Source organism: Castor canadensis, chromosome 14 (genome assembly GCF_047511655.1).
Source record: "Castor canadensis chromosome 14, mCasCan1.hap1v2, whole genome shotgun sequence".
Classification (NCBI taxonomy): domain Eukaryota; kingdom Metazoa; phylum Chordata; class Mammalia; order Rodentia; family Castoridae; genus Castor; species Castor canadensis.
This window is the reverse complement of record NC_133399.1, coordinates 91,509,635-91,536,925: the sequence shown is the minus strand read 5'-3', so window position 1 is coordinate 91,536,925 and position 27,291 is coordinate 91,509,635. Positions and strand designations below refer to the sequence as shown.

At 37.9% G+C, this 27,291-nt stretch overlaps 1 long non-coding RNA gene across 1 annotated transcript in view; it reads left to right on the top strand.

Moving 5' to 3' along the window:
- Positions 1-27,291, top strand: part of LOC141416915 (uncharacterized) — a 191,039-nt gene that overhangs the window by 143,873 nt on the left and 19,875 nt on the right. The gene's annotated exons all lie outside the window — the stretch shown is intronic.

The following is a 27,291-nucleotide window of genomic DNA, read 5'->3' as shown; positions in this document are numbered from 1 at the left end:
ATACATTGCTACCCTAGAAGAACAGTGGCTAGGAGGCAGTGGTTTGAACATTGTCTTTTGTCCTGGAAGATATGATTGCAACTGTGAATCTGGATGAATCTTGCTCCATGATGACAAAAATCCAGGCACAAAATCTGTGGGGATAATGACCATGAGCAATGTCAGAAGATAAAAAGAATTTTAGTTCTGATGAAAAAAATCTTATGTTGACCAAAAACTGAGCAATTGCTGAATAAAAGACATACAGAGGTATAAATATGTGTACATATTTATATATACATATGTAAAGTCAATATATATATTATATATTTACTTTCTATGACATATCCCATACACACAGGCCTACAGGAAGTTGCCAAACAGGAGATAAGGAAATGAATCAGTCATTTTGACACCTCTGTTGAATGAAACTGCACTGGGTTATGTGTCCTCCGGGATAAGTATTAAAGGACCAGGTGTGTAGATTGCCCTGCTCTTAGAATTCATCTTTAACAAAGAAAAGGGATAGAACTTTTCTGGAAAGAAAGTTCCAAAGTTCTGGAGAGAACTTCATAGGAACATCTAATGGTCCTGGTCAGGGAAGTTCCATGAAAGAATGTCATGAAGAACAAGTGTCACCACTGAGTTGGGGAAGCTGAAATGGTCAAACAGGATTGTAGATTAGGCTAGCCCTATACATCTGAAATTGTCAGTGAGTGTCTGTCCTCATGTCATCATGCCCTAGCCATGCTTCATGACACCTCCTCCCTCATTTTATAGTCTGAATTTCCTCCTTTAGAGAGCTATCAGCTCTGATAACAAAGTAAGGATATTACTAAATCCCTCTTTTCCAGTTTTGCTGCCTTTTAAAGCCAGTTTTCTCCTGGTCAACATAAATTTGTGTTCTTGAATGTTATTTAATTTACTTTAATTTTTATCTTCTTTTTTTTTCCATGCTGGGGATTGGACTCAGGGCCTTGTGCTTGCTAGGAAAGCATTCTACCACTGAGCTACATTTCCAGCCCTTTGTTATTTAACATTTTTAAATAGACAAAATTTTGTGACTAAAAATAAAGCAAACATTTCCTTTCAATCAGTTAAACCTCAAAGGTGCCTATCCTGCTTGCTGGGTGAGAGTCATTATACAGATGCAGAAGGCATGGTCTGAGTGGGAGAGACTTTATCTTGTTTGCTGCTGTTTGCCCAACTCCTAGAAACACCTGAACACAGCAAATGCTCTGATTTGTCCTTTGTCCTGGATGAGAGGGTTGTGACTATGACTCTGAATTGATTTTGCAGCATGATTAAAAAAAAAAATCTGTGGAGATGCTCTAAATACAGAGTAGCAGAAGCAGTGGGGCAGTGTCCTAGAAAGTTTATTTTAGTGTTCTCAGGCAACTTCTCTTAATGCATGAGCTACGAGGTCCCGCAGTTGGTATTGAGTATGAGGACGGATAATATAGCCATATATAATATACAGTGGCCATATAGCTGTAAGACGGTGGCCAGGGAAACAGGCAAGGCAGCCTGGTTCCTAGAACAGGTTTCAGAGAAACAGGTCCTGGGCAATCAAGAGGGGAAACAGTCTACTCTGTGGTTGGAGTGGGAGAGGACAATAGCTTTGGAGTAAAGTGTATCATCTACTCACTATTCACGCTCCTCCACCTGCTTCTCGCCTCTTTAGATCACGAGCCACTATTCTCCTGACTGGCTGCAACTTCAGCCTCATCTCCTGTCCTGCTCCTTCTGCCTGGGTTCCAGTGAGGCTCTGTGCTGTGGTACTAACAGGCAGAATAACTATCATCACATGGCCTTTGCTTCTGTATTCTCTCTGCGCTTCCCCCCAGACCCTTGCATGGCTTTTCACTCACTCCATTCAAGCTGTCAGATGTCACCTTCCCAGACAAGTCTTCCCCTCCCATATCACCTCCCTTTTTCTGTCTCTCCTCTTAAGTCTATTTTTCTTTGTGATACTCCCTAACTATGTATGTATGTATCTATATCTATCTGTCTATCTGTCTAACTATTTATCTATCTATCATGTATTTATCATCATCTATCTATCTATCTACTTTTTTGGCAGTACTGGGGATTGAACTCAGGGCCTCACACTTGCTCTATCACTTGAGCCATACTCCCAGCCCTTTTGTCTCAGACTTCAGTACTGCCACTCATCCTCCTTAATAGCTGGGATTATAGGCACGCATCACTCCTGGTCTATGCATCTATATTTCTGTTTATTTACACACAAAGAGTCACGAATCACTTAATGACAGGGACAGTCTGAGAACTGTGTCATTAGGACATGGAGACATTGTGTGAATGTCACAGAATGTGTTTACACAAACCTAGATGCAGGCTATGTGCTCCTCGGCTCCAAACCTGCATAGCATGTGACTGTACTGAATTCTGTAGGCAAGTCTAACATACTGGTAAGTGTTTGTGTACCTAAGCACAACCTTCCCATGGAGGAGTTACAGCAAAATGCTGTGTGATAGGAAATTTTCAGCTCTACTATAATCGTCTGAGGTCTTCATTTATCTGTTCTTGACCAAAATGTTGTTCTGTGGGAGCGTGGCTGTCTACATATACACATGTATTTGTTTGTCTATTGTTTCTCCTCCCTCCCCTCCCTGCTTTGATGTGAGTTCCTTGCTAGAACCCAGCCTGGCTCATAGCAGGCTCATATTGAATGGCTGTGTGACAAATGACCAAATCAGATAATATTTTTAAAATCCAGGTCTGGCTATTTACTGGTTGTGTTCTTTTGAGAAAATTACTTACCTCTCCTAACCTGACTTTTGTGGTCTGTAAGCAGAGTTGATTGTGCCTATCTCAATAGTTTGTGGTAAGGATATGACACAGCTAAGCCCCTAGGACGGTGTCTGGTACATACAGTAAATGCCCAGTAATGGATGGCTATGCTTTGGGAAACTTCAGGATTTTAAAACATCTGCTCTTTGCTGTCTTCAACTCTATTTTCCAGCCTAAAATGTGTCATTAGGAGATGGAGACACTGTGTTCACAGAGCCAGGAGTGAGGGGTAATGGTGATCTCCCATTCACAAAAATGACTAAAATGCCAGTTGTAGTGAGTGAGATACCCAAAGGACAAAAAAGAAAAGCAGAAAAAAATCATAAGATTTCATTTTTTTCTTAAAAATAGTACATCGTCTTTTTCCTGAGGGTGAGGAGGCCTTAACCCTCTGCTTTACTGTTTCAGTTTTGGAAAGAACATATGAGTGCTCGCGCATGTCTTGTAAACTTGTCCCTAATCGGTCTCTGGGGGATGCCCGTCCGTATGCAAGTTGTCCTTCTGAGAGCAAAACTCTTCCCAGGTAAACACCCTTGGAACATGTATTTATTTCTGTCTCAAATCGTTCTTGGTTTCATGGGAGGATGGCATTTAAGTTAATAAAGACATCTAAGAATAGAAGTAACTAAATCAATTTTAGTCAGTGTGATTTTTCTGGAAAGACAGTGCTTAAAAATGTGATTATGGAGACCTACTTTGCTTATGCGGTTTTTTAAAATGCCTTTCCTATGTTTTTAAAAGGCTTATGAAGAACTCTAACAGATGAGTAAACCAAAATCCATGGCCCCAAATATACTGATGTACCAGATAAGAGACATTTTTTCCCCTGGGAGAAAAAAACTCCTGTATCATGCAGTATTGCATAGTTTGTGCTTGTTTATATGAGTGTATGTCTCTAGACATAGAGACATCAGTCATAAGAGCTATTACTTCCTTTTAGCATAAAAGATAAAAAGAAAATCTTTAGAAAGAAAGGTGTGGGAGAAACAAAGACAAAGTAAAGAAGGGAAGGACTTGCTGTAGAAGACATTACTTTATAAATAATTGACCTACAAAACTTCTTCAACCTAGAGAAATACTGTATATGAAGATTCACATTTTATAAAAAAAATCAGTGAGAACATTATTTGCTAAAAAATTGTTTGTACATGAGTGAATAATTTTTTGGCCTTACTGAATAGAATTTTTACTTTTCTTACCTCTCAGATTGTCTAATTTTAACATTAATTTTTTTTCTTCTGCTTCTTGTCTCTCAAAAGGCAGGATTCACTTAGATTTTACTTATGAAAACAGTATCTAGGCTGGGCCCTGGACTGAAATTCAGGTATTTACTAAGGTATATGAGTGTACTGGGTATGATGTCAGCTATAAAGTCAGTTTGAATGCTGTTTAACTGTGTGACTGAGTAAGCCACTGAGCTCCTCTGTATATCCATTATTTGTTTATAGGTATAAGTTTATCACGATGAAATTATACATTACAGTGAACTTGTGCAGCTGAAAAAAGAAATAACACTAACATAACATTACTGAAGAGGTAATTTTGATTTTTGTATATGTTTTAGAGAAAAAGTTTCAAAGAAAGAATTGTAAATTGGATTCTGTTCCACAACAAAAGGGCAGCTGTCAGGCTAATCCCTGCAGCCCTCAGAAAATGAAGAAGGATGCTAAAACCCAGCATGATGGTCCTTTCTGATGAAGGTCTTTGGCCCTGCACCCTGCTGGTCTTTCAGAGACCCCATGCCTAATTCTCAGGGAGAGCTTCATGCTTTTTTGGCCACCTGCCTAGGTCCTGAAGTTTTCCAGAAGAGATGGTGCCTTGACCCAAGTCTAGTAATTTTCAATGTTAAATGCTAAATTTTATTCCAAGGTAATCATCCTTGTAAAAATTCAATGGTATTTATGAATTTAAATCATCAGGTAAAAAAAATTTTTTTAATTTAAAAATTAAAAAAAATTTTAAAAATCACTGGGTAAGATGTTTGTTTATGGCAGTCTAATTCTAAAGCCCCCCCCCATTCTTTTTTTTTCACCTTTATCATTTTTACATTTACTTACGTGTGTATACATTGTTTGTGCCACCTCCCCCGACCCCCCTAAAGCCTCCCATTTTTAAACACTACATTTTCCAGCCTCAATTCTGGAAGCAGGGCCACAGCCCTCTGGAGTGAGAGATATCCTTCCCACTACCAAGTCTGCATGTTTGATGGACTCTTGTTCTAAGCAGGGGTGTAGCATTGGGAGCTAGAGTGGGGCTGGAGAAATTCATTGCCTTCATCTCTTTGGGTCACTTTGGAGGGAGCCTGGAAAGTTTATTCTGGTGTCCCACATTCGTGTTACTTAAGAATGATTGATTCAGAGGTTGAGAAGTATCCCGACAACACTTGTGTTTGTCTTATTTGATCATCTTAGTTCACATTTTTAAAAAGTAAATGGTGTGATTTTATTTGTAAGATAACTTTGGGGAAGATAATTTAAAAATAGGTGTTTTAATTGGTAGGATTCTGGCAGAGTTGGGTCTAGACACATATGTGTGGAGATTTGAGGGGCAATCTTTGGCAGTAATGAACTAGCTGACTGAGAGCTCAGTAGAAAGGTGAGGATTGGATTGGGCTAGTGTAAGATCTACCCTCTTATTAGCAGTTACAAATGTGCATGTTATACTTTTCCCTCTTAATCTTGAAATCTTCAGTAGAATTTTGTTAAGGGTCATGGTTAAGTGTGCTCACTCTTTTCAAGGGCAGAGAAGAGGTGGGAGATCCATCTGTCTTTCTGGTTTCCTGCTTGTCTCCATACAGAACAACTACTGGATTTCTACCCAGTACAGCACATCTTTTTAGAGAGTTGGAGGCTCTGCTGCAGAAGTCCCAGCCCAGGTCTCTGTCGGTTATACCGTGCTGTGTACATGTGGGCTATGGATTACTAAATATTTTCGTCACCACAAGGTTTGTTACAGTGGAAACTAACAACCGAAAAGAGGCTGTTTTCAAATAGTCTGTTCACGTAACCAGCACGGAGAGATGTACATCCTTTAAAGTTACTTCTGTAGAAGTAACTTTTTGGTTATTCTGTTGGTAGATCATTCCTAGGGGCTTTGGCAATGTGACCCTTTTGTTCTTTGGACATTTTGGCTCAAATTCCATTGATTGGGTACACATGATAGGTCAGGGTGGCTTAGGCACTAGGAATATGTCAGTGAACAAGACACTGAACTCTGCCATTGCAAACAAGGAGAAACAAACAGTAAGATAAATCAGTAAAAATATAGTATGCAAGAAGAAGCAGGGCAGTTTTGTATAATTATTTATGTTGTGCTCTGTACATGGGTGCCAGGGAAGATGTGACACTGCATGTCACAGTTTTGTGTGTTTATTTCTATAGTGTTTGTGTAGATGTTCTTGGGAAAGGGCATCTTTTAAATTTGCTCAAGACCTTCTATGAGTTAGCAGGCTATTAGGTAAGAATACATGAGCCTGTGAGGAACCTGTTGCAGAATGCAGGTTAAAGAGGAAGGTTGCTTGAATTAGGAAGGTGGCAGTCAGTAGAGGTGCCTGTTTAACATCTGTGTATACTTTGAAAATAGAGCTGGAAGGATTGGCTACTGATCTGGGTGTGAGGTGTGATAGAAAAAGTAGACTTGAAATCGACACCAAAGTGTCTGGCCTAAGCAACTGGAAGGATTGAGTTCTCCCTAACTGAGGTAGGAGGAGGAGACTTCAGGAGAAACACGTTTGAGGTGCAATGATCAGCAAGGATACTTTGGACGTGTGAAGATGGAGACATTGACTAGACATCCACGTGGAGATGTCTGGAGTGCAGCAGGAGATCCAGCATGAAGATATCATGATAAATTATATTATTTTCTGAGAGCTACTGTGAGCCATCATTTGCCCTTTCATATATGACAATGCTGGAAAATATATGATTTTTATCTAACATTTGTAAGAAGTTCCCCTCTATGACATACCTTTCTACTTTATAATATGAACTGAATAAATTTGTTTTAGCTTGCAGTTCTGCCCTAGAGAAGATAAAAAACACTTTTGAAGTGGCATTACTGAAAACACGTTTCTATAAAATTATGAAATTAAGACTTTAGAGGAGAAAAATCTTTAAAATTTTAGCTTTAGAGAGAAGAGTAGATGGACTCCTGGATACACATTGAATTTTCACGTGGGAACTTTGAATGTGACTTATTAGAATCATTTGTATAACAAGAAAAGGATTACTACAGAGGGTATATGTTGGTATCAATTACTATATAAATCTAATATTAATTTTAGGAGTTTTTTAAATTGGCAAAATGAAACTATATAAGGTAAAATGACAGGAATATTTTACAAAACAAGAACTGATTTCCCACTTTGTTAGTATATGGATCTATTTGGAACCGGGGTAGGAGGATGGGGGTCTGGGGGAGAAGGGGCAATTTGCAAGCTTTGGCTATAAATGTGCACTGACTCTCCATCATCCACAAGCAGTCATCTATTTGCACATTCTCTGCAGCTTCACAATCTGTGTTCTTGCATAGGCAAAGGGAACTACTGTCCTGCTATGCATCTGTGTGGATCAAGGGGCTTCCACATGACCATTCTCATTGATTTCAGGAGTTTTTTTTTTAATAGATTTGTAATATTTTCATCTTTTTTGCACAATCACGGGCAATTAGAGAAGAGGATCACTACAGGTAACTTGGTGTGTTTTAGAATATCTAACTCCATGGAGTCATACTTTTTGTACTGTAAGAAATCCAAATTAAACTTTTGTGACAGAAATGTTGGTATTCGTTTTTATAAATCCAAATGTTCATATGTCGACTGACATTGTTATTGTTTTGTTTTAAGTGATAGTTCACCTGCACCTTAAATTGCATTGTGGTGTATAAGTCACCACAAAGTTGTTTTTCAGACAACTTTGAAAGATCAGCTGTATATTGTAATTCACATACCATACAATTTAAAATGCAGTGGTTTGGACTGGGGCTGTGGCTCAAGTGGTAGAGTTCTTGCTTAGCAAGCATGAGTCCCTGAATTCTGAGTTCAATTCTCAGAACCACAAAAGAAGAAGAAGAAAAAAGTAGTGGTTTTTAGTATGTTCACAACCATCATCACAAATGTAATTTTAGAATACGATAGTATTCCCCTCCAAGGGAAGACCAATATCCACTGACAGTCGCTCCCTACCCTCCCTTTCTCCAGTCAACCCTGGCATAACATTTTCTAGGTTCATTCATATTGTAGGATCTATCAGTACTTCATTTTATTTCATGGATGAATAATATTCTATTGCATGAGTACACCACATTTTATTAATCTGTTCACTAGTTGATGGTGAATTGAATGGCTTTCACTTTTTTCCTATTATAAATGACACTACTACAAATATTTTGAGCAAACGTTTTTTATGTTGTTGGCTTTGTTTTGTTTTGAGACTGGGTCTCCCTATGTACTTCAGGCTAGCCTTGAACCTTACTATGTAGCACAAGACTGGCCTTGGGCTGGGGGCTGGTGACTCACGCCTGTAATCCTAGCTACTCAGGAGGCAGAGATCAGGAGGATCCAGGTTCGAAGCCAGCCCTGGGCAAATAGTTCACGAGACCTTATCTTGAAAAAAAACCCTTCACATACACTAAATAAATAAATAAATAAATGAATAAAAAGGAATGGTGGAGTGACTCAAGTGGTAAGAGTGTATGACTAGCAAGTGTGAGGCGTGAGTTCAAACCCCAGTGCCACCAAAAAAACCAAAAGTGCTAGCTTTGGACTCATGATCCTCCTGCCTCAGTCTCCTGAGTGCTGATTGCAGGCATGCATCACTATGCCAGGTTGTGAACAAGTGTTTATGTGGACCTGTTCTTCAGTTCTCTTGGGACTGTACTTAGCAGCAGAATTCTTAGGTCATATGTAAACTCTAATTTTTATAGAAATTGTAAACAGTTCCAATGGATACGCTGACTTTTAAAGTGTTACCATACTGTTTCCATGCTCTCTTGATAAAGTTTTTCATTGAGTTATACATTTTTCAGGTTCATGTTTTTTCATGTATACATTTTGCAAAATTTTCACCTTAATCATATTTTGAAAATATTGGAGTATTTTTCCCAGTCAAATGAATATTCAGAAAAGTTTTTAGTTTTTCTGAGGTTACACAAAGTTAATGTAGTTTTAAAAATTTAATATAAATTTTTGCTTATTTTTTGAGTAGGTAAGAGTCACATGATTCAAAATTCTGTATGTGAGATAAAATACAATATTTCTCTCTCATCTGTGTGCTACCAATGCCAAGCTTCCTTCTCTGGAGGCAAAGCATTACTTCTATCTTTTAAATTCCTCCAAAGAAGACATTTTAATGCAATTTTAACTTGAAGAGAATAATGTAAAAAATAAGTGCGTGGGAATATAAGGGCTTTGTTCTAAAGTTGGTTGGTTTGGTTAATGAAAGTTAGAACAGTATATGCCTCAGTGATGGCTTTATTTCAAGGTTGACTAGCAATAAATGACTTAAAAGTTTAATAATTATCTGAAGTAGCTTGAGGACATAATCCAAACAGCCTTCTTCTCTTCAACTTCTATTTTTGTCTGTGGTTTGCCTGTGGAGCCAGTCCTTGATCCACCACCTTCTGGTTATTATTTCACTTTGTCCACATTCCTGAGACCCACAATCTGCTTGTGTTGTCTTCTCTAACTGTATTTCGGCTTCAAATGCTTTCTTATGTGGGAATCATCTCCAGAGGCTGGCTCCTGCCTGACTCCCAAACCTCATCTGACTGCTCCTGCCTCACCCCCTTCCCTAAGTTCCAGGCACACAGGCGTCCTTGAACAAGTAATTTCACTTCCAACTCAGAACTGAGTACCTGTAAGCCTTTCCTTTTGCCTGGACCATTTCTTCTTTCTTCTGTGACTGGCTCCCATCCTTTAGGTCTGAGCTTGAATGTGGACTTTGCTGATTATTTTAGCTGCAGTTGGCCTCTGTCCCTCGCTGTGCATTGCATTAAACAGTTGATTTCATTTAGGAATTATGATAGCAATGTGTATTTACCCTATCCTATCTCACACCCCTTTTATTTTACAATTTTAATGGGTTTCATTATTCTGTTTTCATCCATGCATATAATATCTACTTCAATCCGATTCATATCCCCATCACCCTCTCTTTTTTCCCCTTGTTCTTCTTAAAGTTTCCCCCCACCAAACAGTTCTGCTTTTACATTCATGTCTTTTCCACCCTTAAGGTCTAGATTCTACATATGAGAGAAAGCATGAAATAGTTGTCTTTCTGAGTCGGGCTTATTTTGGCTAGGTTCCAACCCTGGTACCACCAAAACCCAAAACCCACAATTCTTTCATTGCCATGTCCATCAACATTAAAATTAGATTGCAAGTTGCTATTCGTATTTTGTCAGTGCAATGGCTACTTATCAGTCTTAAACTTAAAAACCTTCAAAATTCCTTTTTAAAAACTATAGCTCTGGGCTGGAGGCATGGCTCAAGTGGTAGAGCTCCTCCCCAGCAAGTGCGAGGCCCTGAGTTCAAACACTAGTACTGCCAAAAAGAATAAAATAAAAACCAAGCTCTTTAAGCTAATTTTACATTAAATTATAACATAAAACCCCAAACATATGCCACTTAAAATAATATTACTCATGCATTTAAAATACTGAACTTCCAAGGCCTTGAACTAAATCTGAAATAAAACTTTCTAAAGGAAAATTCTCATGGAGTTCTGAACTTCTTGCCATGACTCCCCTGTCTTCTTCCTTCCCCGTAAGTACCTGCTCACCTCTCTTCCACAAGGCCTCTTAGCCCAAGAAACAAGGTCATATTTTTCTCTTACTATCAGCCTGTGTGCCGCCTTCAGTTCAGTTATAGGGACTTATTTAGAAATTCCTAGCACATGGACTGTGTTTATCAAAGTTTGTACATATTTATAGATCTCTTGCCTCTAAGTGGTTGTGCCATTTATTGCCCCATAGTTCATTTAGCCATTAATCATGTTTTGCCTTGTGACAAATTTTCTCTTTTGACCTGAGTCATTATCTCAGTATTTCATTGCTATTTAATTTTACATGAATCTGTCTTGTTTTCTCCAGTTGGATTTCAGGGTCTTTAAAGGCAGGCATCTTGCTTGTTTTTAAATCCCACAATAAGGTGCAGAATCCCTGACAATAGAAAGCTCTTTATTATCAGACTTACATTTCAAATCCAGCTGTGGTTTTTACTATTTGTATGGCTGTAGTCGATTTAGTTACTTTCATGAGCCTTTTCCCTCATCTATAAGTGGGAATTATGATACTACCCTGTGCACATGTAAGGCTTGTGTTATGGCCAGGCTGCACCATCTCCAAGTGCAGGGCTACCATCTATGTGGACTGTGATGTGCCCAGCATGTCTGTGAATAGGCACTTTCAGACATTTTCTAATGTAATGACACCCACAGTCTTACCCCAGTCCTATGGTCAGCAACAGATTTAGTTCATAACAGCAAAAAGGAATATAATTTGACTGGGACAAAAGAAGAAAACAGGAATTTAAGGCTTGGTGAATTAAGTATCTAAAACTGTGCAGATTTTTCTGAATAGAGTATATGACAGGTATTGACTTAAAGCACGAAAGATGATCTTTGTTTGATTAAGAAAAAGTAAGAAGGTGTCTTTGAATAAGTCATCAGGGTCTGGAGTAACTAATGTTGGTGAAACAGTCAAATTGGAATTAGATTAATGTCACATCATTGCATGGCATGGAAGAAGCTAAAATGTTATTAGACAGTTGCTAAGAGCAAATTATAGGAAAAATATAAGCTGGTTACTAGAATCATAACATAAGAGAGCTGAAGACACTGTCAGAGATGATCTTTTTCAGGCAAGCTGTCTTTTTCAGGCAAGGGAATATCTACATCATCCAGGATACATGTTATTCACTTATCAAAGTACTCACCAAGGATATTCTTCCACATTTTTTGGTAGCACATTTGATTATTTTATCTTCCCAAGAGTTAAAAAAAAGAAAAAAGAAAAGAAGAAACTTACTGGGTAAGCCCGATCTAAAGCTCAAATTATTAATTTTAGATTTTTTATTGTAGTTATTTTCAGACAGGGTCTCACTATGTAGCCCAGGTTGGTCTTGAACTTGCAATCCTCCTTCCTCAGCTTCCTAGGTACTAGGATTACAGGAATGCACTATCATGGCTGGCCAGGAAGTGTGCTAAATACTACAGGCACATTACCTCATTAATTCTCACATCTCCCCTATCATAAACTTAAAATCACAAAACAATATCTTAAGAATGACCTTTCCTTTTTGGCTGGAACATTTTTTTGTGGTACAACCTAAGTTCCTCCTGCCAATGTTTAGAGCAAAGTTTCCTAAAGGCAAAATAGGGTCCTCTTGTTGGTGAGGGAAATGTCCTATACGAGAAAATGAGGAAGAAAAAAGAATCAGCACAGGTTTCAATATTTTACAAAATAAATGGGCATACATAGATACTTATTCATTCTAGAAGTCGATGTATATCCTTATCCAAAGATAATGTATTTTTTTCTTTTATTTTTACTTTATGTGAATACATTATTTAGGACACCTCACCCCTCCCCAAAGATATTGTATTTTAGCTAGAGATTATTATTATTATTATTGTTATTGTTTTTATTACTGGGGTTTGAACTTAGGACCTTATGTTTGTGAGGCAGATGCTATACCACTTGAGAACCATGCCTCTAGTCTTTTTCTTTTTTTTAACTTTTATTACTTTTTGGATAGAATCTTGTGTTTTTGCCTGGGCCATCCTTGGACGGTAATCCTCCCGCCTCCTTCTACATAGCTGGGATTACAGATGTGTGCCATCACTGCTCAGCTTATTTGTTGAGATGGGATACCACTAATTTTTTTTTTTTGCCTGAGCTGTCCTTGAACTGTGGTCCTCCCCATCTTTGCCTCCTCAGTAGCTAGAATTATAGGCATGAACCTATGCACTCATCTTAGAGATGATTCTGAAACCTGCAAAATATAGATTGCTTCTAATTGTGAAATTTCAGGCATCAATATCCTGGGTAAGGTTTTTTTCCTATCAGTTTTTCTACTTTGCTGACCCCATTGAGCTAACAATATTCTATGTAAAGTTGTTCCTTTGTGTAAATTAGTTTATTTTCAATATTAGTTACAACTTCCATAAAATATTAGCAGGCACTACTTGCTTTTCTACATTTCTATATTTGACTCCCTGAGTATTTATACCATATGTATGTATGGTTATTATTCTTAAAGTAGTAATTATACTGTAATGATGATGCAGAATGCTCATAAAGATAGTCTCTGATTACATTTAACACCACTTCCAAAGGCACACATCTTCCTGCTTACCATATTTAATAGTAAATGGTATGAACAATGAAGAAGGCTGTCATGGCCAATGTGGAGAGGCTGCAAAGTGGAAATTCACCACTGGGGACAGAGATGACCCTCCCTTGCGTGAACTGTGTTACTGGTCTACCACACACTTCCAGAATCCTATGCTGAGAACATACTAAAGTAGTAACAAAAAAATGAGTTTGGAACCCGAAATTCAAATTTGGTTTAAATGCAAATGTAATCCCACGGTATATTCATTAGCAAGATAGCTGTTTGGTGGGACACCCTGTATCCCATGCTCTCCCTTCCCTTCCTACCAGGGCTTTAAATGGCATTTGCCCAACTGGCTGTTAGAGCCCTTAAATGGCTTTCTCTCCTGAACTTGGGCAGAGGGTGTTAAGAGGGTCAAGATGGAAATGCATGCATTCCTTTTATGGAAATACTCATTGATCTCTCTCAATCTTCAGTAGAATTTTCTTCCTTCCTGGATGGACAGAACATATTTTGGAACCACTTGAAGTGACACAATACAATGTCTGTGGCAGCTGCATGTATAACTGGACATCTTAGAGACCATGTTAAGGAGGGCATGGGTAGGCAGTAACTCTTTTTCATGAGATCCAGAATATAAATTCTGTATACATATTTCTCTCTGCTTCTCTGCCTTCCCTCTTATGCTTTTCAATTTGTCCTCCTTGCCCTGTCTTATCCTTTCCCTCTTCCCACCTCAACACCCAACAATCATATTATAGGGTGGAGTGAATATATGTCTGCACTCTAGGTAGCCTGAGAAACAGCAGATGTGCTATAGGGTGGAGCAGGAGAATTACAGTGCATACTGCATTGTACTAAGCAATAGGGATTGTTAATTGACTTGATCACTATTATTTATTATAAGCCCTAACAACAATGCAGACTGCTTCCTCTTTGATCTGTTGACTTAATTTCAATTTGACGGGTAGAACATTTTAGACCTAAAATATCAAGCACTTAAAAACACAATTTGAAGACATTATTCAGGTGCCTATGGAAAAGATCAAAAATAAAACCACTTTAACTTTACCTCTGAATGCTCCTAAATTTGTTCTACCTTTTCCCTGTGAGAAATGATGGTACCACATACATTTAGACTTGCCTGACTCTGAGTGGTACTTCCAGACCCTTTTTTGCTCTTCATTTAGATTCTTGAGATCCAAGGAGTCTCCAGCATTAGGAAGACAGAGGAGATAAGATGGAGTGTCTATCTTCTGTCTGTCTGTCTATCTATCTATCTTCATCATCATCATCTATCTATCATCTCTATCCAATCTATGCATCTCTCTCTATATATAGATTCTCTCTGCTTCTATGTCTCACCTCTCATCTTCTTCTATTTATCATTCTTATCTTTTCCTACATCCCATTCACAACACCACATTACAGGTTGGAGTGATATATGTACACTCTACATATATCTCTACATCTGTGGAGACTGAAGGTAATGCAGGGTTCTGGGAAGAGAAGTATAAAAGGGAATGAAACCATCACTGTCTGGAATCAGAAGGTACAACTTTAACCTGTCTATAGCACAATTCCATTTTGGCCAGGTAATCACCAGGATGACATCAGTCTATAATTTCTCTTCTAAAGCACAAAAGGAAATGGAGGCTTTAATAATACTGCAAAGCTGTGAGTTAGCAAAAAAGGAATGAGATGGTCCTGCTGCTGTTGGAGCCTTGAGTTGTTCCTGAAATGTAATTGTGACATCCCCTGAGAACATGGTGTGCTGCAGAATAGACCAATCTAGGCACCCGTGTTTCAGTTGGCAAAGCTCCCACTGCTGCCTCAGACTCTTTGTTCTGCCACCCAGGCTCCAGACAGTGACAACAAAATATTTCTCTGCATGGTCATTTGTTTGAAAAACAGCTATAGAACTGTACAACCATTATGGTTCAGCAACTGGGGCATTTAGGCAAAATTTGAACCTAGTCTAAAGACTAGTGATCTGCTAGAGAAAAAAAAAATCACTCAGCATAGTCAAAAATTTCAAATCAGCCTCACTCACCATAGGGAAACAACAAATTCAACAAAGGGAACACAAAATCAAAATTTATCTTCAAACCTAACTATTGTACCATACAGCAACTTTAACTTCTAATTCATTGAAAGCTTAATAATATCCTTGATGTCTGGTTAAATATGAAGTGAAGTGGTCAGCAAAAGGGTCTTGGTTTGTTAGACTGTTTTCTTCCCTTGTGTATTAAATTTTTGTAAATAGGGAGGAGTTACCTTTTTTTTCCACAGATGGATTCTGAGAAACACTCTTTTGTTAGTCTTAGACTGGGAAAATGAAGTTCTTGGGAGGGGAGAGAGGCGTGAGGCTTCACAGTGGGTAGTGTGGGAAGAAGGAGAGGGAGTGATGGGAAGGGTTTGCTCCAGAGAACAGCCCAGAGTGGCCAACGTCCAAAGCAGGGCCAGGGAGGGTGGGACTGAAGAATAAGCCAGACATGAGAGCCTGCAATGGCTCTGCCCAAATATTTCATTTTGCCCCAGGGAGGCATAAACTTCCAGAAGCAATATTTATGGTGCACTTCCTATGTGCAAAACAGAGACAACGAAGAGTAAAAAGAAGGAAAATATGTACATAAATGGCAATGATCACTTACTTACAAGGCTGTATTTGTTGCAGGAATAGTACAGACTAAAGTGATTTCCAATGTTTTTGAACATGAGCCATCTTTTGTTGTCATTCGAGTTTAAATTTATTAGCAAGCTGATTTGATTTATAAAGTTTAACTGTCTATATAATGCATATTTATTTAAGAGTCTATTAATTTAAACATAGTTGTTATGTGACACAATTTTATATATCACTAACTACAATTAATCTGAAGAGTGGTTCTCGAGTTAGATTCAAATTACTAAAGTCATAGCCAAGTACTACTAAGAAAATCATGTCTGCCTTGGCTCCATTTGTGTCCCCAGTTACTTTTGTACAGTTGGAAACATGACATACACTGATATTCTCTGTTAGTACAGGTCACGTCACATCTTAAGTGGTCCCTTTTTAACATCAAATCTTTGGGAGATTCTTACAAGTAATAGTTTTTTTTAGCCAAGAAAATAGATATTTATATAAAGCTGTTGTGAGATCAGGAATGCTTTTCTTGATCACAACAATGGCATATATTTGAAATTAGTAGAAAACATATGGGTGAGATGTATCTGCTATAGCTTGGATCTACAGTGTCCCCCAAATAACCATGTGCTAAAGGCTTGCTTCATAGCCTGTGGTAGCTTTAGCAGGTGGTAGAACCTTTAAAAAGTAGGGATAGTGGAAAGAAGTTAGGTCACTGGGACATGCCCTTGAAGGGGATGCAGGGGCTCCCACCTGGGGACATGCCCTTGAAGGGGATACTGGGGCTCCTACCTCTTCCTCCTTTGCCTGCTGACTGCCATGAAGTAAGCAGGACTTCTGCCATGTGATCTTGTCTTGCCACAGGCCCAAAAGCAATAGAAGCAATGAATCACGGACCCAAAGTCCTGCAACTGTGAACCAGAATAAATACTTACTCCTTAGGAGGTAATTAACTTAGACATTTCATCACAGTATTGGCAAGGGGGCTAACACAATATCATTTGGCCTAATGATAACAGTTGGGGAACGTGTAGATTCTCATACTACTTTATTGTAATGTCAGACCCCAGAGAACAACCACTCCTGCAATGTTTTGGAGAAGGACTGTACTTTTAACTGGATGCTAAGGGAAGACTTCGTTGGTGAGACTGCCCTTGAATTTGTGCTGACAGGCTTCCTTGTTCCTATACTTTGTACCATAACACTGTAGTTGAAGGCATCACGTTGTCAGATTGCTGAGCAGTGGCAAGAAGGTGTGCCTTTGAGAAACAAATGGTCAAATGTGATGGTAGCTGGGATTTGAGTTTTCCCTCAAGGAAGTCCTCTTTTTGAAACTCTAGAGTGCTTATATTAATCTCTTCCTAAACAACATTTGCATAAAAAAATAAGCTTTCAACTCTTCCCCCATCATATTTATATTTAGTTTAATGAAACAGTCCAGTAAAAAGAACTTCATATAAAATGTGTTGCTCAGGGTAAGATGGAGCCCTTTCCAGAGAGTAAGCAATACTTGATGCTTTGGTGTCGCTGTCTACTTACATGGGCACATCTAGCATCCATGACTGCTCTATGTGGAATGGCCATAGCCCAAACTGGTTGGTACAAGGTAGGTGGTTGACTCAGCTGAGTTGCTTTAATTTTTTACCTTAGAATTTAAAATTTGGCACAGAGTCTTTGAGTTTTCAGAGCTGAGTTGTATTGATGGTAACTTTTTAAAGAGGAAGATCATGCATTTTAACTTGTCCTTGAGTTCCATGGGCTACTCTAGGATCAGTCCCATCACTCTCCATCGACCCCTGCCCACTTAGGCCAGAAGTGAGTTCTGACATTTGAAACCCCAGAAACCTTAATTTTGTAAGTCTTTAGAGGAGATGGAGTGGATGATACTGTTTCAGACCTTAAATTATGTTCACTGAAAATTTTAAGGGTTCTTAAAATTGAGAATTGCAGTCATGAGATTTAGACTAACTCAGTGGGGATCTGAATAAATACTTACAGTGTATAACCAATCTTCTTAGAATTGGGTGGGGAATGACTGTACTTTATTTTGACCACACCAACTTCCATAAAACTTTTCTATGTGTAGAAATTCTTTCTTTGTCTCCATAGAAAGCTCCTTTAATGATTCAGCATCACTAAACTTGACCAACCTCATCTGGCTAAATGCCACATTTAAAGGGGAACAATGCTTCTTTGTTTTCTCCCTTAAGCATCAATGCTGGTTTCAGAAGACATGAGTTCTAAAAAAATGTACTCTAGTCAAAGCACTAGTTTTATGTTTAGATGTAAAATGTGTAGAATGGTGATTAAGAAAGATAGCATACAGTTGTATAAAATATTGTAATAATACTTATGTAATAAAAATGCAAACAAGTATTCGTGTAAGAAGATTTCAAAAGAAATTGATACTAGTGGTAATAACCACTGTGAAGGAGAGGAGCAGTGGGATAATACATGCTCAATCCTCACCATGTCCTCCAATTTTTCAAACTTTTCGTTATATGCTGTCCATAATAATCTTTGAAAGCATAGGACTCAGGGAGACTAATACACCAAGTCCACTTTGAGATTAAAAAATAAAAAGAGAAGGAAGTGGGCAGGAAGTGTGGAGGGGAGAGAGAGAGAGAGAAAGAGATTAGACAAGAGAAAAGTGGAATTAGGTATTCTAAAGCTTTGACAGATTGTCAGAATTTAAAAAAAGGTACAACTGTCTCAAGAAACGTTGACTTTTTGTCTTGTAGTACTAGGAGATTTTTGTGCTACTTTCAGTTCATGAGTGACTGATTTGTCAGCATTTTAGAAAATGAAATAGAAACGAATGTACTTTTATTCTGCAACATACTCTGTTCAAAATGCCGGATATCCCTGGGGATGAAGCAGCTGCTTCTTAGAGAACTGCTTCAGGTTTTAGGTTGCAAGGTTATTTGATAGGGTTGACCACTTTATTCATCCAAAGCTGATTCAGATTACATGAATGACAACGATATGTAAGAGAGGGCTTGCCTAACAAACATCAGGTCCATGATACAATCCCCACTCACACACACACACACACACACACACACACACACAAGATTAAAGAAACTCTCCTTCTAGGTTCAAAGGGAAGTGACAAAAAAAATTGGCATAAATAATGAACCTCTTTGTAAGCATATTAAATATTTGTTCTTTCAGAATTTTAATGTAATCATGTTGCCTCAGGAAATGTTTTAATTAGAAATTAAAAAATATTCAACACACATAATGTTCTATATTTTGCGGACTAAACCAATACTTTCTTTGATATGGTGTGGACCTATATCTATGAAAGAAGATCTAAATCATAGAAACAAGGAATGAAACAATAGGAGTTAGAGTTGGTTAGAATTGATTGGTCTTTACAAATGATCTAACCCAGCACTGTCAAATACAACTTTTTTTGAGATGAAAATGTTAGCAATAGCCATCAGTCTCATATAACCACTTGAACAATAGTTGGTATGACTGAGAAACTAAACTTTAATTTAATTCAATTTCAATTATATAGTACACATGGTTGGTGCTGCGCTGACAATTCAGGTCTAGACTATCATGCTTATTTGGCAGATAAAGAGATTTTTAAAAAGACTGAGAAGCCCAAGATATAATATTTCGTTAATATTTTAAACCAATTTTCATTAAGGAGAGATTAGGGAAAATAAAGAAGTTGAGTAAATTGGGCATATTAGTGTTGTAAGACTGCTTCCCGGGCTGGTGGAGTGGCTTAAGTGGTAGAGTGCTTGCCTAGCAAGTGTGAGGCCCTGAGTTCAACTCTCAATATCAACACCAAAAAAAAGACTGCTTCCTGATTCAACGTTTACTTTAACCTTCTTGAATTACCTAAAAACTGCCCACTTGTCAGGAGTAATGTGTAAGGTTTCTCAAAAGACCCTGTCCCTCAAATCGCAGTGATTCTCACACTAATCCATCTGACTGTACTTCACAGTTTTTGAGAATTGTTTATTGTTTAAATATATAGCATTCTCTCATTTGCTCTTTTCAACAGCTATAAGGCTGTAAGGTTAGAAGATTAACTGCAATCCCCACCTTATATCTGAGATTCCAACAGGCCACATGAATATCTTGGGGTTTACTAGGTGACTAGTAAATGTGCTTGCTGGAAAAGAAGGTCTTTTGGTTCTTGTGGTAGTGGTGCTGGGCCTTGTGCTTGCTGGGTAAGAGCTCTACCACTGAGCTACATTCCATCCTGAAAGGAAGGTTTGACTCTTGGTTCAGCCTCTTTCTGTTACACCTAGCTGCCTTTCATCTAAATCCCTGAAAGTGTCAATGGCTGAGTAATTGCCTTAGTATTTAGGGCAAATTAGGGGAGGCCCACAGAGCTGAAGCATCTCTGTTCTGGCAAAAGTTTAGGGGGAAACTGTACAGAGTCCAGAATCAAGGAGACACAGTGTGTAGAACTTACCAAAAGTATAACTTGTGCAAGTTACCAAGCCTCTTTAGACATCACTTTTGTCATTGGTAAAATGAGGATAATAGATATCTTGTGCAGATTAAATGCAATGATTCATGTGACATGCTTTGTGTAGGACATATAGTAACTTCCCAGTGCACGTTAGCTATAATTATGAGTATTAATGCAGAAAGAAGCAAGTTGTGTTTTGATTGCTTCATGGGCTTATTTTCAGCTTTTGAACTAGGAGGTAACAGTTTTGGTTTTGACCTGCCTTAGAGGTTATTGTATCTTAGCGTTTTCTCCAAACTCCTCCTTTCCTCTACAATTCCCTATTCTTACTCTCCCACAATTACACTATAAGGAAAAGGAACTGGATTTCTATCTCTGGAATCTCTCCTTTATTGCTGTAACCTTTGTGGGGTTCTAGGCTTGTGAGTTCCTGGAAACATTACTGGCCTTCTGATGTCCACCAGTATTGTGGGAGCAGAAGTGTTAAAACTGCATGCCCAGTTCAAAGGAATGTATATATATATACAAATATATATATATAAATATATATATTTATATATATATTCAATCAAATTCTTTTTTTCTTCTTTATTGTGCTGGGTCAAAGAAATATATTTTAACAATGTTTTTTAAAATTAAACTCTCTTCATGACACAAACCCCCTAAAATCTTTACATCCTTACCACTATACCAGCCAGGCACTGGTGACTCACGCCTGTCATCCTAGCTGCTTGTGAGGCAGAGATCAGGAGGATTGCAGTTCTAAGCCAGCCCAGGCAAATAGTTCTAGAGACCCTGCCTTAAAAATACCCAACACAAAAAAGAGCTGGTGGAGTGGTTCAAGTGGTAGTGTCTGCCTGGCAAGCACAAGGCCCTGAGTTCAAACCCCAATATCACCAAAAAGAAATTGAGTCTATCAAAATAAATGGGAGCATCTATTTAAGTCTATTAAGTCAGAGGTATCCAGTAATCTTCCCTTCTGTATCTCTAGGCATCCCATGATCCACATGCAAGGAGCTTTGGAATGGTTGAGACCCATCCAAGAAATTTTGTAATCAAGGGTATCATTTGAATCCATAGATATCTTCCCTAGTAGATATCTTCTTTAGTAGTCAGCTCTAATATGAGAGAACAATACCCAAATCACAAAATTCCTACATACAAAAGAGGAGAAAATTGAAAGTTAATATTGTAAATTAAAATGAAATGCAACACTGAGAAACTAAAAATACCATTCAGCATTGCTGTACCACCAACTACCTCCCTTTAAGAGCACTACAAGTCAATGCTTTCTCCCCTTGTGGGTTATTCCAGTGGGCAGGATGGTTGTAAAATACTGCTTGGCTAACGTGGTTGGGGTTAAGAGGGTAGTGTAGTACCATTAGGGTCCACATCTCAACAAAACCAAACATACCATACATTTCACAACTGCTGTGACTAGTGAATGCAATTTCCTCCATTCTGGTCAAAGATTATGTTTTCATTTTTATTAAAAAGAATCAAAGCAAAAGTGTGGGTGGATGCCTATAAAGCCATTTTAGTAATCTGGAAAAATTATTCTGGTTAAAGCATAGTACTAATGTAACCAAGATCATAGTTTTGATCTCCACATGGGCCAATTAAATAAAAAGTCTAGTTTACATTTACAGATTGAGCCTCCACCTGGGACTGCACTTTTAAGCAATGTGCATCGCAGGACATGAGGTGACTAGGTTACGAAATACTGCCCATCATGATTACTAGGAAAAGCAGTGCAAAGACCTAAGACCTTGGCATTGTATTTGAAGGGTAGTGTATTATTAATAGAGTAAGAAAGTGGCAGACCAGGTTCAAGTTCTGGCTGCTCACCAACTGTCTGTATGACCTTGGGCCTCTAAACCATAATGCTTGTGCCATGTGGAAAATAGAAATAATAGCTTTTCTTCCCTTATCACAATGGAGAGTGGGGAATAAGTATGAGAATGAAAGAGAAGTTTCTTTCATTCGAATATAAGTGAAGGATTCTATTAATATTGATAGCATAAACATTAAGATCTTTTATGGTTGCTCTTGCATATTTGTTTTGCTTTTTCCCTGGTGTAACTTTAAAAACCTGTGGCTGAATTTCTGTAATGATGGCCTATAGACCTATACTTCATCAAAGTCAGGGGCAAACTTTTGTAACTTCTTCTTCCATATTGTAATAGAAATAGAAATCTCATGTCTCCAGAGGCACATTGTCATCAACAAATACTCAATTGTGATGAATGACTGTAAAGCCAAATTGGTAGCACTACATAATTATCCTTCCACATAAATTACCTTAAAAACTATAAAGCTGGCTTTTAGAGAAGTTACTTTTAGTTGAGAAGATGGGAAGGAAAAGACATGGTCATGGCACACGCAGCTGTCCCAGGATGAGCTGTAGAATATCAACAAAAGGCCAGGTGTGGTGGTGCACATCTTTGGAGGCTAAGACAGGAGGATTATGAGTTTGAGGCCAGTCTAGATTACACAGTGAGACCTGTCTCACTATGTTTGTTCTTTGCATATATATCTCCAAACACACACATCAACAAAAAAGCATTACTTTGCTTTCTGATTTATTATACTTATTCCTTTATGCTGTACATCTGAGTTATAAATATTAAAACCACAAACACAGAGAAGTTCTTAATTCTCTTTTTTTTTTGTCCTTCCATTGTATTAGGCCTTAGTTTGAAAGTCATACAAGATGTCAAAGCTCTAAAAAATTAAGTTTGGTGCAGAGAGAAGCACCTTAGAGGGGACCTTGTGGAAGAAGAAGCGATTTTCTTGGATCTATACCTTAAACTTGGACACCATTGAATGAATTTCTCAACAATTTGAACTGAGGGGAAAATACCATGCTTCAGATATAATAGACTTAAGACTAGTGACTGATAACAAAGAAAGGAGAAACACCTGGGTCAACTGGGAAAGTTTAAATTCAGTCTAGCTGTAAAGACTAGCCTTGCGTTGTGTTTTTTGTACTCCGTTTGGAGGGGTGGCTCACATGGTAGAAAGCCTGCCTAGATAACTATACTCCTTAAATCGCTGTACATTTGACTCAAGCATATCATTAGCCCTTAGAATCTGGGGGAAAATAAAGAGATAATTTATTTTGAATACATTATTTTGCTTGGAGTAACTTTTAAAAGTGTTGATGTAGCTATACAAATATCAATACATGCAAAGAATTCATACAAATGTGTGCCAACATCTAATGACCTTCATTGACTAAGAAACTATTTGGTTTGACATTCCTATTCTTAGCCTGGTGTGTTAGTGAATTAATGGTTGATGGTTTTACACAGGTTTATTAAGATACCTCAGAATGACAACTAGTTTCTGTCTATTTTCTGCAACCTATATTAGTTAGATTTAAAAAATCACAAAGCTGTTTTAAAATTATCTTATAAATGGTTCCACTATAGCCACTATTTAGGACTTCTTATGTTTTTTGATGGCTTTTTAGCTGTGATACATACTATTGAAAACAGTGCAATTTTTTGAAAGAAGTATCAGTTCTGCTTTAAAATGAGGTTAGAAACTAAATATTGTCAGATGGTGTTTAGCTAGAGGATGAATCTTTCCATGAGACCTCAAAGGAGCTATTTTTACAAAGGACAACATTTTATAAAGAAATACTGTGCCTGCTTTTTAAAAACTTTTTTAGTCTGACCTAAGCCTGATAACTGTTCCTCCACCCCTAGTGAACAATGTCATTCAATGGAAACGTCTTTTTTTTTTTTAACAGTGTAGTACAAAGTATTTAGGTTATGTTAGAGGTTAATCTAAGAAATAGTTTATTACTTGGAGCCCTTATGGTCATGAACTCAAAGAGTGTAACAATATTAAACATCAGGAGAGAGTTATTTGACAAACACCACTTTCCAGTTTCTTCCTATGGTATATGACATGTAGATGGGAGTACAAAAATAGAAAAAAAAAATAACCTGTATAGTGAATGGACATGATAGAGATTTAAAAAGCTGGAGTGGAATTGTATTCTTTTGGTCCTAATCAAAGTGACAATTCATTATTACCCATGCTTCTAGGATGGAGCACGTAGCTTAAGGTAGAGGCCAATGTGGGCATTATCTATGAGTTCAAATAGAACTCGTGATCTTTGACTCTGAAAAGCCATACAGAGCAGAAACCCGAGCAATGGTCAGTCAGCTTAGGTAGCTTAGGCTCTAAAGTGAAGCCCCTGCTTCTTGCTTTCCAAGACTAGCTAAAATAATGTCATTTCTTTGCTGGTATGCATATTGATTCCTCTTTCTATAATGGAAGCTCCAAATCTACTCATTGCCATATCTACATGGCCTAACGTCTGGCTTGTTTAACATTTTTCTCAATAGGTAGCAGTTAAATAAGTGAGTCATTTTCTCTTTTTTAAGACAGGCTTTTAATTATGAATCTTCCTGCTCCATCCCCCAAAGTGCTGGGATTATAGGTGTGACCATAAATGACTGGTTGAATTTTTAAATTCCCCAATTAAATGTGGCCCATTCAGTCCTACGATAGGACATCTATTTCTGTATCTCTGTTTTTCAGGGAGAAACAAGAAGGAAGGTGAGTACAAATGTGAGCAGATGGGGGAATATTTGCCTCTCACTTTAGACAAAGTAGTTAACAAGTATTGAGTTTCTGCTATGCATTGATAAGCATGTGTTAGGTGCTGTCAAGATGTATTAAATGAGTTGCTAAGCTTTAAAAACATATTGCCTAGTGGAGGTGGAGAGGTACAAAATGAACCAACAAAAGGAAAGTAGAAATTTAAAGAAGGGTACAACCAATATGAAATGCTATAGCTGGGCTAAGCTTCATGGAAGAAGTAAGGTCATCTGTGACACATGGAATTAGAGAATCTGAAAAGACAAAGAAGAGGAAGACTTCCCAGGCAGAGGAATGGGCATGAATGAAGGAAAAGAGGTGGGAAAAGTATTGGTTTGGGTCAAATTTTGCTCTTCAAGGATCAAGATGAGATTGGATTAGAATTCTGCTTAAATCATGCATATTTATAATACTCAAATAGTTAGAGTTTGCCATGTGCCAGTGGCTCACGTCTGCAATCCTTGCTACTTAGGAGGCAGAGATCAGAAGAATCATGGTTTGAGGTCAGCCCTGGCAAATAGTTTGCGAAACCTTATCTCAAAAAAAAAAAAAAATCACAAAAAATGGGCTAGTGGAGTGGCTCAAGGTGTAAGCCCTGAGTTCAAATCCCAGTACTGCAAAAAAAAAAAATCTAATAGAATCCACAAGAACACAGAGATATCCTACAGAAATAGTAAGTGGAACTAAAGGAGATTTATGAAGACATTTATTTCCTTTCTAAGGAACTGGTATGATTTTTCTTGGGAATTGGGTTTTATTCATTTAGCAAATATCTACTACTACTTACTATGTACCAGGCACTGTGCTTATTGTTGGACTCAACAATAAACGAGAGATCACAATCCCTGTCCCCAGGAGTTTTCTTCCCTTACCTCCAAGGAGGTGATGACACATGAATAAATTTGTAATCATAGTCCATGATGTAACATGTCAACAGGTGTGATAGCACAGTTACAACAGTCCAAAGAGGCGCCTCCTCTCTCCTTTTCTCTCTTTCATTCCCTCCCTTTCACCTTTAGATGTTGTTGTAAATTAAATTCCAGTGATGGGAAAAAAATACAGCAACTATGAACAACACATGATAAACATATGTCTCATGCTATTAGGATGACATTAGGGAAAATGACTGTAAATATGTTAGAGGTTAAGTAGCCTTTCCTTTACAGTCCAAAGAGGTACACAGTGGTTATTCAATAACTTTCATTGTTACACTAACAGGGCCTTTTACAGAGGGGCATTCATAGCCTCTTTCAAGGCACTGCCAGTCAGTGTCTTACTAAATGATCAATGATTAGTTCTGATAGAAAGACATATCTTAGAGAATGTTTTACCTTATCTTCTCTCTTCTATTTTGGAATGCAAAGATGGTTAGTCCTTGGAAAAGATTCAAACACCTTTGGTTGTAGAGATTAATGTTTTATCTTAAAACAGTAACCTAAGGTCTTATGGAAGTCCCGAAAGATCATTTTTCATAATACAAATTATATATTGAAATAAAAATTCTTACCTGTGAAATCAACTCTAAACAAAGCCAGATATACTCCATGAATTATTGCGCAATTACCCATTATCAGATACCTCTCTAGTCCATAATTTTATCCTTTCCAGTTATAGCCTGCTAGAGCTGCCATAACAAAATACTACAGACTGGACAACTTAGTCAAGAGAAATTTCTGGAGACTGGAAGTCCAAGATCAAAGTGTTGGCAGGTTTGGTTTCTCCTGAGGCCTCACTTCTTAGTTTGCAGATGGCTGCCCTCTGGTTGTGTCCTCATATGGTCTTTCCTCTTTTTTTGGTGTCTCTGTGTGTTCAAATTTCCTTCTCTGATATGATAGATTGGTTCATTTCTCTAAATGAACCTATCTAAATAGGTTCATTTAGCCCTATCTGCTAATACAGTCATATGTTGAGGTACTGGATATTTAGGGGCTCAACATAGGTATTCAACCCATACACACTTTCAAATCCTAATATACAATTCTTGGTCTTGAGAGGCAATGACTAGGATTCAACCATTGTTAGAGTACTTGTTTGGGGAAGTGATGAGCACCTGAAAAAAGCCTCCCAGAACTCAGAGGTGAAACAAATGAGTCCTTATGGGCATTTTAAAGTGCTGCATTTGTTTTCTGCTATTTCCTGAGATTCTGCAGAAAGATGAGACCAGAGCTCTTCGATAAAGAATTTATTGATGGTTATTACATGTATTTGGTGGATTGCAAAAGCTTTGCATGAAAGGTGACATTCCTGCTGAGACTTGGAGAATGGGCTACAGGTAGATGTGAAGAAATAAGAGCATCAGAGATAAGACACAGCATGAATGTGGGACGAGCATATGAGGTTGTTTCTGGTTAATCTATTGTGCATGAGGCATTTTATATAAATTTTCACACTGAATTTCTCCAGAATTTCTATGAGATAAGCTAACAGGAATTTGCACTCCTTTTTACCATTGAAGATGCAAAAACTCAGAGAAGTTGAAAA